The sequence below is a fragment of the Lissotriton vulgaris genome, chromosome 9 (assembly GCF_964263255.1).
Source record: "Lissotriton vulgaris chromosome 9, aLisVul1.2, whole genome shotgun sequence".
In the NCBI taxonomy this organism is placed as follows: Eukaryota; Metazoa; Chordata; class Amphibia; order Caudata; family Salamandridae; genus Lissotriton; species Lissotriton vulgaris.
This window is the reverse complement of record NC_141697.1, coordinates 541,894,657-541,905,608: the sequence shown is the minus strand read 5'-3', so window position 1 is coordinate 541,905,608 and position 10,952 is coordinate 541,894,657.

The window sequence follows — 10,952 nt, the reverse complement described above, 5'->3', positions numbered from 1 at the left end:
AGCAGAGTGGCGCAGCGGAAGCGTGCTGGGCCCATAACCCAGAGGTCGATGGATCGAAACCATCCTCTGCTAATTTTGCTTGATTTTCCTTCCAAGGACCAAGCTGTCATTTCCACGTTGCCAGAAAGGAAAAGTGCAAGCTTGTGCCAGCTATGTGAGGAAAGACTTCTCAACTATTGGTGTCTGTGTAATACAAGAGTGATCGTGAAAGGTACAACCCTGTACTTTGAAAGTAAAGACACACAATTATAACCATAAATGACTGGTGGGAGCTTCACACAACTTTCTGGGCATGCTTTGAATTTCATTCTTCCCTTTTTGTTCTGCTCTTATCTATCTCCTGGGCATTTCATGGAATGTTCTCTTTCTCTTCCCTGCTTTGCTTCCCATGCTGCCTACATATGCTCATTTCTACTATTTGTACTGTTGCTTTTCATTTCTTCTCTTCTGCACAGCTTTGTCCTTGGTTTCAATCCCCAGTTCCTTACCCTCTGCAAAAAATGTTCTACTGCTTCTCAAGTTGGTATCTAAACCAAATGCACCATTGAAGCTGGTGCAAGATAGTCATTGATTTCTGAAAAGTAATATTTAGAACCGAGAGCTAACACATCAGAGGGCGTTGGCGGTATAGTGGTGAGCATAGCTGCTTCCCAAGCAGTTGACCCGGGTTCAATTCCCGGCCAACGCACTGAAAATACTTATATTTTCTGCAAGCAGGATATATTTTAATGCAACAAGTCACAAAATGGAAATTTCACGAACAGATTAATCAGCCATATATAAAAAAATAAACAAATACGTGGGCAAACATCTCAATCGCACCTTCTGCTACATACATTGTCCTAATATATGATAAGTTTCATAAAGCAGAGTCACAACTCACATGTGCTGGTAATAAATTTGTTACAGTGGGCAAACAATGGAAGGGCTGAGGCCCGACCAGACATTGTAACTCCAGCATCTCTATGTTAAAAAGCATTTCTAGGCAATATCTAGCCTCTGAAAAAAATATGCAAGATCCACAGATAAATCTGGCAAAAGTCCCTAACATTTTGTGCATACTTGTGCTCTCACCTGAATGTAGCGCCACCTTGTTGCTGTCGAAGGAAACTGCTGCTCACAAAATGTTTTATCAGAAGGCAAGTTGAGAGGAATCCAAGAGTCAGATGTCCATGGAAAGAGCCACTCACTGAAGCAGGAATGTTGGATGCTTCATTTTCGCATAGTTTCCTGTCCAACGTCCACAACGCTCGCAAACGCTCAAAAGCCTCACACCGGGCAAGCCCTCACCGGGTAGATCTCTGGCTCCCAGGTAAAGCCAAATCCTGAGCATGCTAGTGCTAGGATACCCGAGAGAGAGAGAGAGGGTTCAAGAGCTACTGTCTTGATAAAGGCCTGAAACGGCTAGTGCCTAAGAGTCTCTGACTTTCAGTTATGACTGATTGTGAGAGGGGAAGATGAAGTTTTTCTGCACCCAGCATGCCTTGGGATATACTTATGCAAATGAGGTGAGAGCCAGACCAATCCCACGCTACTCTGCTTAATGATCCTTATCTGCATAAAAAGAACACTTTCACAACAGAGCAGAGTGGCGCAGCGGAAGCGTGCTGGGCCCATAACCCAGAGGTCGATGGATCGAAACCATCCTCTGCTAATTTTGCTTGATTTTCCTTCCAAGGACCAAGCTGTCATTTCCAGGCTACCAGCAAGGAAAAGCGCAAGCTTGTGCCAGCTATGTGAGAAAAGACTTCTCAACTATCTGTGTCTGCTGAAATACAAGAGAGGGATCGTCAAAGGATCCACACTGTACATTGAAAGTAAAGGCACACAATAATAAGCATGAATGACTGGTGGGACCTTCAAACACTTTTATGGGGAGGCTTTGAATTTCATTCTTCCCTTTTTGTTCTGCTCTTATCTATCTCCTGGGCATTTCATGGAATGTTCTCTATTTCTCTTCCCTGCTTTGCTTCCCATGCTGCCTCTATATGTTCATATCTATTATTTGTAATGCTGCTTTCCATTCTTCTCTTCTGCACAGCTTTGTCCTTGGTTTCAATCCCAGTTCCTTACCCTCTACAAAAACTTTCTATTGCTTTTCATGTTGGTATCTAAACCAAATGCACCATTGAAGCTGGTGCAAGATAGTCATTGAACTCAGGCTCCTAATGTTTAGAACCGAGAGCGCACAGATCAGAGGGCGTTGGTGGTATAGTGGTGAGCATAGCTGCCTTCCAAGCAGTTGACCCGGGTTCGAATCCCGGCCATCGCAGTACAAATACTTATATATTCTGCAAGCAGGATATATTTAATGCAACATTTCACAAAATGGAAATATAATGAACAGGTTAATCAGCCATTATATAAAAAATAAACAAATATGTAGGCAAGGATTTCGATCGCCCCTTCTGCTATATTCATTGTCCTAATATATGATAAGTTTCATAAAGCAGAGTCACCACTCACATGTGCTGGTAAAAAATATGTTACAGTGGGCAGACAATGAAAGAGCTGAGGCCCGACCAGACATTTTAACTCCAGCATCTCTATGTTAAAAAGCATTTCCTAGGCAATATTTACCCTCTGAAAAAAATATGCAAGATCCAGCAATAAATCTGGCAAAAGTCCCCAACATTTTGTGCATACTTGTGCCCTCACCTGAATGTAGCACCACCTTGTAGCCGTCGGAGGTAACTGCAGCTCACAAAATGTTTCATCAGAGGGCAAGTTTAGAGGAATCCAAAAGGCAGATGTCCATGGAAAGAGCCTCCGACTGCAGCAGGAAGTTTGGATGCTTCAAATTTGCATAGCTTCCAGTCCAACGTCCTCTCATGTACCGAACGCTCCCAAACGCTCAAAAGCCTTACACCCGGCAAGCCCTCACCGGGTAGATCTCTGGCTCCCAGGTAAAGCCACATACTGAGCATGCAAGCACTAGGATCACAGAGAGAGAGAGAGACAGAGAGCGTTCGAGAGCTGCTGTCTTGTTAAAGGCCTGAAACGGCTAGTGCCTAAGAGGGTCTGGACTTTCAGTTGTGACTGATTGTGAGAGGGGAAGATAAAGATTTTCTGCACCCAGCATGCCTTGCGATACACTTAGGCAAATGAGGTGAGAGCCCGACCAATCCCACGTCACTCCGCTGAATGCCTCCTCATCTGCATAAAGAGAACACTTTCACAAAGGAGCAGAGTGGCGCAGCGGAAGCGTGCTGGGCCCATAACCCAGAGGTCGATGGATCGAAACCATCCTCTGCTAATTTTGCCTGATTTTCCTTCCAAGGACCAAGCTGTCATTTCCACGTTGCCAGAAAGGAAAAGTGCAAGCTTGTGCCAGCTATGTGAGGAAAGACTTCTCAACTATTCGTGTCTGTGTAATACAAGAGTGATCGTGAAAGGTACAACCCTGTACTTTGAAAGTAAAGACACACAATTATAACCATAAATGACTGGTGGGAGCTTCACATAACTTTCTGGGCATGCTTTGAATTTCATTCTTCCCTTTTTGTTCTGCTCTTATCTATCTCCTGGGCATTTCATGGAATGTTCTCTTTCTCTTCCCTGCTTTGCTTCCCATGCTGCCTATATATGCTCATTTCTACTATTTGTACTGTTGCTTTTCATTTCTTCTCTTCTGCACAGCTTTGTCCTTGGTTTCAATCCCCAGTTCCTTACCCTCTGCAAAAAATGTTCTACTGCTTCTCATGTTGGTATCTAAACCAAATGCACCATTGAAGCTGGTGCAAGATAGTCATTGATTTCTGAAAAGTAATATTTAGAACCAAGAGCTAACACATCAGAGGGCGTTGGTGGTATAGTGGTGAGCATAGCTGCTTCCCAAGCAATTGACCCGGGTTCGATTCCCGGCCAACGCACTGAAAATACTTATATTTTCTGCAAGCAGGATATATTTTAATGCAACAAGTCACAAAATGGAAATTTCACGAACAGATTAATCAGCCATATATAAAAAAATAAACAAATACGGGGGCAAACATCTCAATCGCACCTTCTGCTACATACATTGTCCTAATATATGATAAGTTTCATAAAGCAGAGTCACAACTCACATGTGCTGGTAATAAATTTGTTACAGTGGGCAAACAATGGAAGGGCTGAGGCCCGACCAGACATTGTAACTCCAGCATCTCTATGTTAAAAATCATTTCTAGGCAATATCTAGCCTCTGAAAAAAATATGCAAGATCCACAGATAAATCTGCCAAAAGTCCCTAACATTTTGTGCATACTTGTGCTCTCACCTGAATGTAGCGCCACCTTGTTGCTGTCGAAGGAAACTGCTGCTCACAAAATGTTTTATCAGAAGGCAAGTTGAGAGGAATCCAAGAGTCAGATGTCCATGGAAAGAGCCACTCACTGAAGCAGGAATGTTGGATGCTGCATTTTCGCATAGTTTCCTGTCCAACGTCCACAACGCTCCCAAACGCTCAAAAGCCTCACACCGTGCAAGCCCTCACCGGGTAGATCTCTGGCTCCCAGGTAAAGCCAAATCCTGAGCATGCTAGTGCTAGGATACCCGAGAGAGAGAGAGAGGGTTCAAGAGCTACTGTCTTGATAAAGGCCTGAAACGGCTAGTGCCTAAGAGTCTCTGACTTTCAGTTATGACTGATTGTGAGAGGGGAAGATGAAGTTTTTCTGCACCCAGCATGCCTTGGGATATACTTATGCAAATGAGGTGAGAGCCAGACCAATCCCACGCTACTCTGCTTAATGATCCTTATGTGCATAAAAAGAACACTTTCACAACAGAGCAGAGTGGCGCAGCGGAAGCGTGCTGGGCCCATAATCCAGAGGTCGATGGATCGAAACCATCCTCTGCTAATTTTGCTTGATTTTCCTTCCAAGGACCAAGCTGTCATTTCCAGGCTACCAGCAAGGAAAAGCGCAAGCTTGTGCCAGCTATGTGAGAAAAGACTTCTCAACTATCTGTGTCTGCTGAAATACAAGAGAGGGATCGTCAAAGGATCCACACTGTACATTGAAAGTAAAGGCACACAATAATAAGCATGAATGACTGGTGGGACCTTCAAACACTTTTATGGGGAGGCTTTGAATTTCATTCTTCCCTTTTTGTTCTGCTCTTATCTATCTCCTGGGCATTTCATGGAATGTTCTCTATTTCTCTTCCCTGCTTTGCTTCCCATGCTGCCTCTATATGTTCATATCTATTATTTGTAATGCTGCTTTCCATTCTTCTCTTCTGCACAGCTTTGTCCTTGGTTTCAATCCCAGTTCCTTACCCTCTACAAAAACTTTCTATTGCTTTTCATGTTGGTATCTAAACCAAATGCACCATTGAAGCTGGTGCAAGATAGTCATTGAACTCAGGCTCCTAATGTTTAGAACCGAGAGCACACAGATCAGAGGGCGTTGGTGGTATAGTGGTGAGCATAGCTGCCTTCCAAGCAGTTGACCCGGGTTCGAATCCCGGCCATCGCAGTACAAATACTTATATATTCTGCAAGCAGGATATATTTAATGCAACATTTCACAAAATGGAAATATAATGAACAGGTTAATCAGCCATTATATAAAAAATAAACAAATATGTAGGCAAGGATTTCGATCGCCCCTTCTGCTATATTCATTGTCCTAATATATGATAAGTTTCATAAAGCAGAGTCACCACTCACATGTGCTGGTAAAAAATATGTTACAGTGGGCAGACAATGAAAGAGCTGAGGCCCGACCAGACATTTTAACTCCAGCATCTCTATGTTAAAAAGCATTTTCCAGGCAACATTTATCCTCTGAAAAAAATATGCAAGATCCAGCAATAAATCTGGCAAAAGTCCCCAACATTTTGTGCATACTTGTGCCCTCACCTGAATGTAGCACCACCTTGTAGCCGTCGGAGGTAACTGCAGCTCACAAAATGTTTCATCAGAGGGCAAGTTTAGAGGAATCCAAAAGGCAGATGTCCATGGAAAGAGCCTCCGACTGCAGCAGGAAGTTTGGATGCTTCAAATTTGCATAGCTTCCAGTCCAACGTCCTCTCATGTACCGAACGCTCCCAAACGCTCAAAAGCCTTACACCCGGCAAGCCCTCACCGGGTAGATCTCTGGCTCCCAGGTAAAGCCACATACTGAGCATGCAAGCACTAGGATCACAGAGAGAGAGAGAGACAGAGAGCGTTCGAGAGCTGCTGTCTTGTTAAAGGCCTGAAACGGCTAGTGCCTAAGAGGGTCTGGACTTTCAGTTGTGACTGATTGTGAGAGGGGAAGATAAAGATTTTCTGCACCCAGCATGCCTTGCGATACACTTAGGCATATGAGGTGAGAGCCCGACCAATCCCACGTCACTCCGCTGAATGCCTCCTCATCTGCATAAAGAGAACACTTTCACAAAGGAGCAGAGTGGCGCAGCGGAAGCGTGCTGGGCCCATAACCCAGAGGTCGATGGATCGAAACCATCCTCTGCTAATTTTGCTTGATTTTCCTTCCAAGGACCAAGCTGTCATTTCCACGTTGCCAGAAAGGAAAAGTGCAAGCTTGTGCCAGCTATGTGAGGAAAGACTTCTCAACTATTGGTGTCTGTGTAATACAAGAGTGATCGTGAAAGGTACAACCCTGTACTTTGAAAGTAAAGACACACAATTATAACCATAAATGACTGGTGGGAGCTTCACACAACTTTCTGGGCATGCTTTGAATTTCATTCTTCCCTTTTTGTTCTGCTCTTATCTATCTCCTGGGCATTTCATGGAATGTTCTCTTTCTCTTCCCTGCTTTGCTTCCCATGCTGCCTATATATGCTCATTTCTACTATTTGTACTGTTGCTTTTCATTTCTTCTCTTCTGCACAGCTTTGTCCTTGGTTTCAATCCCCAGTTCCTTACCCTCTGCAAAAAATGTTCTACTGCTTCTCAAGTTGGTATCTAAACCAAATGCACCATTGAAGCTGGTGCAAGATAGTCATTGATTTCTGAAAAGTAATATTTAGAACCGAGAGCTAACACATCAGAGGGCGTTGGCGGTATAGTGGTGAGCATAGCTGCTTCCCAAGCAGTTGACCCGGGTTCAATTCCCGGCCAACGCACTGAAAATACTTATATTTTCTGCAAGCAGGATATATTTTAATGCAACAAGTCACAAAATGGAAATTTCACGAACAGATTAATCAGCCATATATAAAAAAATAAACAAATACGTGGGCAAACATCTCAATCGCACCTTCTGCTACATACATTGTCCTAATATATGATAAGTTTCATAAAGCAGAGTCACAACTCACATGTGCTGGTAATAAATTTGTTACAGTGGGCAAACAATGGAAGGGCTGAGGCCCGACCAGACATTGTAACTCCAGCATCTCTATGTTAAAAAGCATTTCTAGGCAATATCTAGCCTCTGAAAAAAATATGCAAGATCCACAGATAAATCTGGCAAAAGTCCCTAACATTTTGTGCATACTTGTGCTCTCACCTGAATGTAGCGCCACCTTGTTGCTGTCGAAGGAAACTGCTGCTCACAAAATGTTTTATCAGAAGGCAAGTTGAGAGGAATCCAAGAGTCAGATGTCCATGGAAAGAGCCACTCACTGAAGCAGGAATGTTGGATGCTTCATTTTCGCATAGTTTCCTGTCCAACGTCCACAACGCTCCCAAACGCTCAAAAGCCTCACACCGGGCAAGCCCTCACCGGGTAGATCTCTGGCTCCCAGGTAAAGCCAAATCCTGAGCATGCTAGTGCTAGGATACCCGAGAGAGAGAGAGAGGGTTCAAGAGCTACTGTCTTGATAAAGGCCTGAAACGGCTAGTGCCTAAGAGTCTCTGACTTTCAGTTATGACTGATTGTGAGAGGGGAAGATGAAGTTTTTCTGCACCCAGCATGCCTTGGGATATACTTATGCAAATGAGGTGAGAGCCAGACCAATCCCACGCTACTCTGCTTAATGATCCTTATCTGCATAAAAAGAACACTTTCACAACAGAGCAGAGTGGCGCAGCGGAAGCGTGCTGGGCCCATAACCCAGGGGTCGATGGATAGAAACCATCCTCTGCTAATTTTGCTTGATTTTCCTTCCAAGGACCAAGCTGTCATTTCCAGGCTACCAGCAAGGAAAAGCGCAAGCTTGTGCCAGCTATGTGAGAAAAGACTTCTCAACTATCTGTGTCTGCTGAAATACAAGAGAGGGATCGTCAAAGGATCCACACTGTACATTGAAAGTAAAGGCACACAATAATAAGCATGAATGACTGGTGGGACCTTCAAACACTTTTATGGGGAGGCTTTGAATTTCATTCTTCCCTTTTTGTTCTGCTCTTATCTATCTCCTGGGCATTTCATGGAATGTTCTCTATTTCTCTTCCCTGCTTTGCTTCCCATGCTGCCTCTATATGTTCATATCTATTATTTGTAATGCTGCTTTCCATTCTTCTCTTCTGCACAGCTTTGTCCTTGGTTTCAATCCCAGTTCCTTACCCTCTACAAAAACTTTCTATTGCTTTTCATGTTGGTATCTAAACCAAATGCACCATTGAAGCTGGTGCAAGATAGTCATTGAACTCAGGCTCCTAATGTTTAGAACCGAGAGCGCACAGATCAGAGGGCGTTGGTGGTATAGTGGTGAGCATAGCTGCCTTCCAAGCAGTTGACCCGGGTTCGAATCCCTGCCATCGCAGTACAAATACTCATATATTCTGCAAGCAGGATATATTTAATGCAACATTTCACAAAATGGAAATATAATGAACAGGTTAATCAGCCATTATATAAAAAATAAACAAATATGTAGGCAAGGATTTCGATCGCCCCTTCTGCTATATTCATTGTCCTAATATATGATAAGTTTCATAAAGCAGAGTCACCACTCACATGTGCTGGTAAAAAATATGTTACAGTGGGCAGACAATGAAAGAGCTGAGGCCCGACCAGACATTTTAACTCCAGCATCTCTATGTTAAAAAGCATTTCCTAGGCAATATTTACCCTCTGAAAAAAATATGCAAGATCCAGCAATAAATCTGGCAAAAGTCCCCAACATTTTGTGCATACTTGTGCCCTCACCTGAATGTAGCACCACCTTGTAGCCGTCGGAGGTAACTGCAGCTCACAAAATGTTTCATCAGAGGGCAAGTTTAGAGGAATCCAAAAGGCAGATGTCCATGGAAAGAGCCTCCGACTGCAGCAGGAAGTTTGGATGCTTCAAATTTGCATAGCTTCCAGTCCAACGTCCTCTCATGTACCGAACGCTCCCAAACGCTCAAAAGCCTTACACCCGGCAAGCCCTCACCGGGTAGATCTCTGGCTCCCAGGTAAAGCCACATACTGAGCATGCAAGCACTAGGATCACAGAGAGAGAGAGAGACAGAGAGCGTTCGAGAGCTGCTGTCTTGTTAAAGGCCTGAAACGGCTAGTGCCTAAGAGGGTCTGGACTTTCAGTTGTGACTGATTGTGAGAGGGGAAGATAAAGATTTTCTGCACCCAGCATGCCTTGCGATACACTTAGGCAAATGAGGTGAGAGCCCGACCAATCCCACGTCACTCCGCTGAATGCCTCCTCATCTGCATAAAGAGAACACTTTCACAAAGGAGCAGAGTGGCGCAGCGGAAGCGTGCTGGGCCCATAACCCAGAGGTCGATGGATCGAAACCATCCTCTGCTAATTTTGCCTGATTTTCCTTCCAAGGACCAAGCTGTCATTTCCACGTTGCCAGAAAGGAAAAGTGCAAGCTTGTGCCAGCTATGTGAGGAAAGACTTCTCAACTATTCGTGTCTGTGTAATACAAGAGTGATCGTGAAAGGTACAACCCTGTACTTTGAAAGTAAAGACACACAATTATAACCATAAATGACTGGTGGGAGCTTCACACAACTTTCTGGGCATGCTTTGAATTTCATTCTTCCCTTTTTGTTCTGCTCTTATCTATCTCCTGGGCATTTCATGGAATGTTCTCTTTCTCTTCCCTGCTTTGCTTCCCATGCTGCCTATATATGCTCATTTCTACTATTTGTACTGTTGCTTTTCATTTCTTCTCTTCTGCACAGCTTTGTCCTTGGTTTCAATCCCCAGTTCCTTACCCTCTGCAAAAAATGTTCTACTGCTTCTCATGTTGGTATCTAAACCAAATGCACCATTGAAGCTGGTGCAAGATAGTCATTGATTTCTGAAAAGTAATATTTAGAACCAAGAGCTAACACATCAGAGGGCGTTGGTGGTATAGTGGTGAGCATAGCTGCTTCCCAAGCAATTGACCCGGGTTCGATTCCCGGCCAACGCACTGAAAATACTTATATTTTCTGCAAGCAGGATATATTTTAATGCAACAAGTCACAAAATGGAAATTTCACGAACAGATTAATCAGCCATATATAAAAAAATAAACAAATACGGGGGCAAACATCTCAATCGCACCTTCTGCTACATACATTGTCCTAATATATGATAAGTTTCATAAAGCAGAGTCACAACTCACATGTGCTGGTAATAAATTTGTTACAGTGGGCAAACAATGGAAGGGCTGAGGCCCGACCAGACATTGTAACTCCAGCATCTCTATGTTAAAAATCATTTCTAGGCAATATCTAGCCTCTGAAAAAAATATGCAAGATCCACAGATAAATCTGCCAAAAGTCCCTAACATTTTGTGCATACTTGTGCTCTCACCTGAATGTAGCGCCACCTTGTTGCTGTCGAAGGAAACTGCTGCTCACAAAATGTTTTATCAGAAGGCAAGTTGAGAGGAATCCAAGAGTCAGATGTCCATGGAAAGAGCCACTCACTGAAGCAGGAATGTTGGATGCTGCATTTTCGCATAGTTTCCCTTCCAACGTCCACAACGCTCCCAAACGCTCAAAAGCCTCACACCGTGCAAGCCCTCACCGGGTAGATCTCTGGCTCCCAGGTAAAGCCAAATCCTGAGCATGCTAGTGCTAGGATACCCGAGAGAGAGAGAGAGGGTTCAAGAGCTACTGTCTTGATAAAGGCCTGAA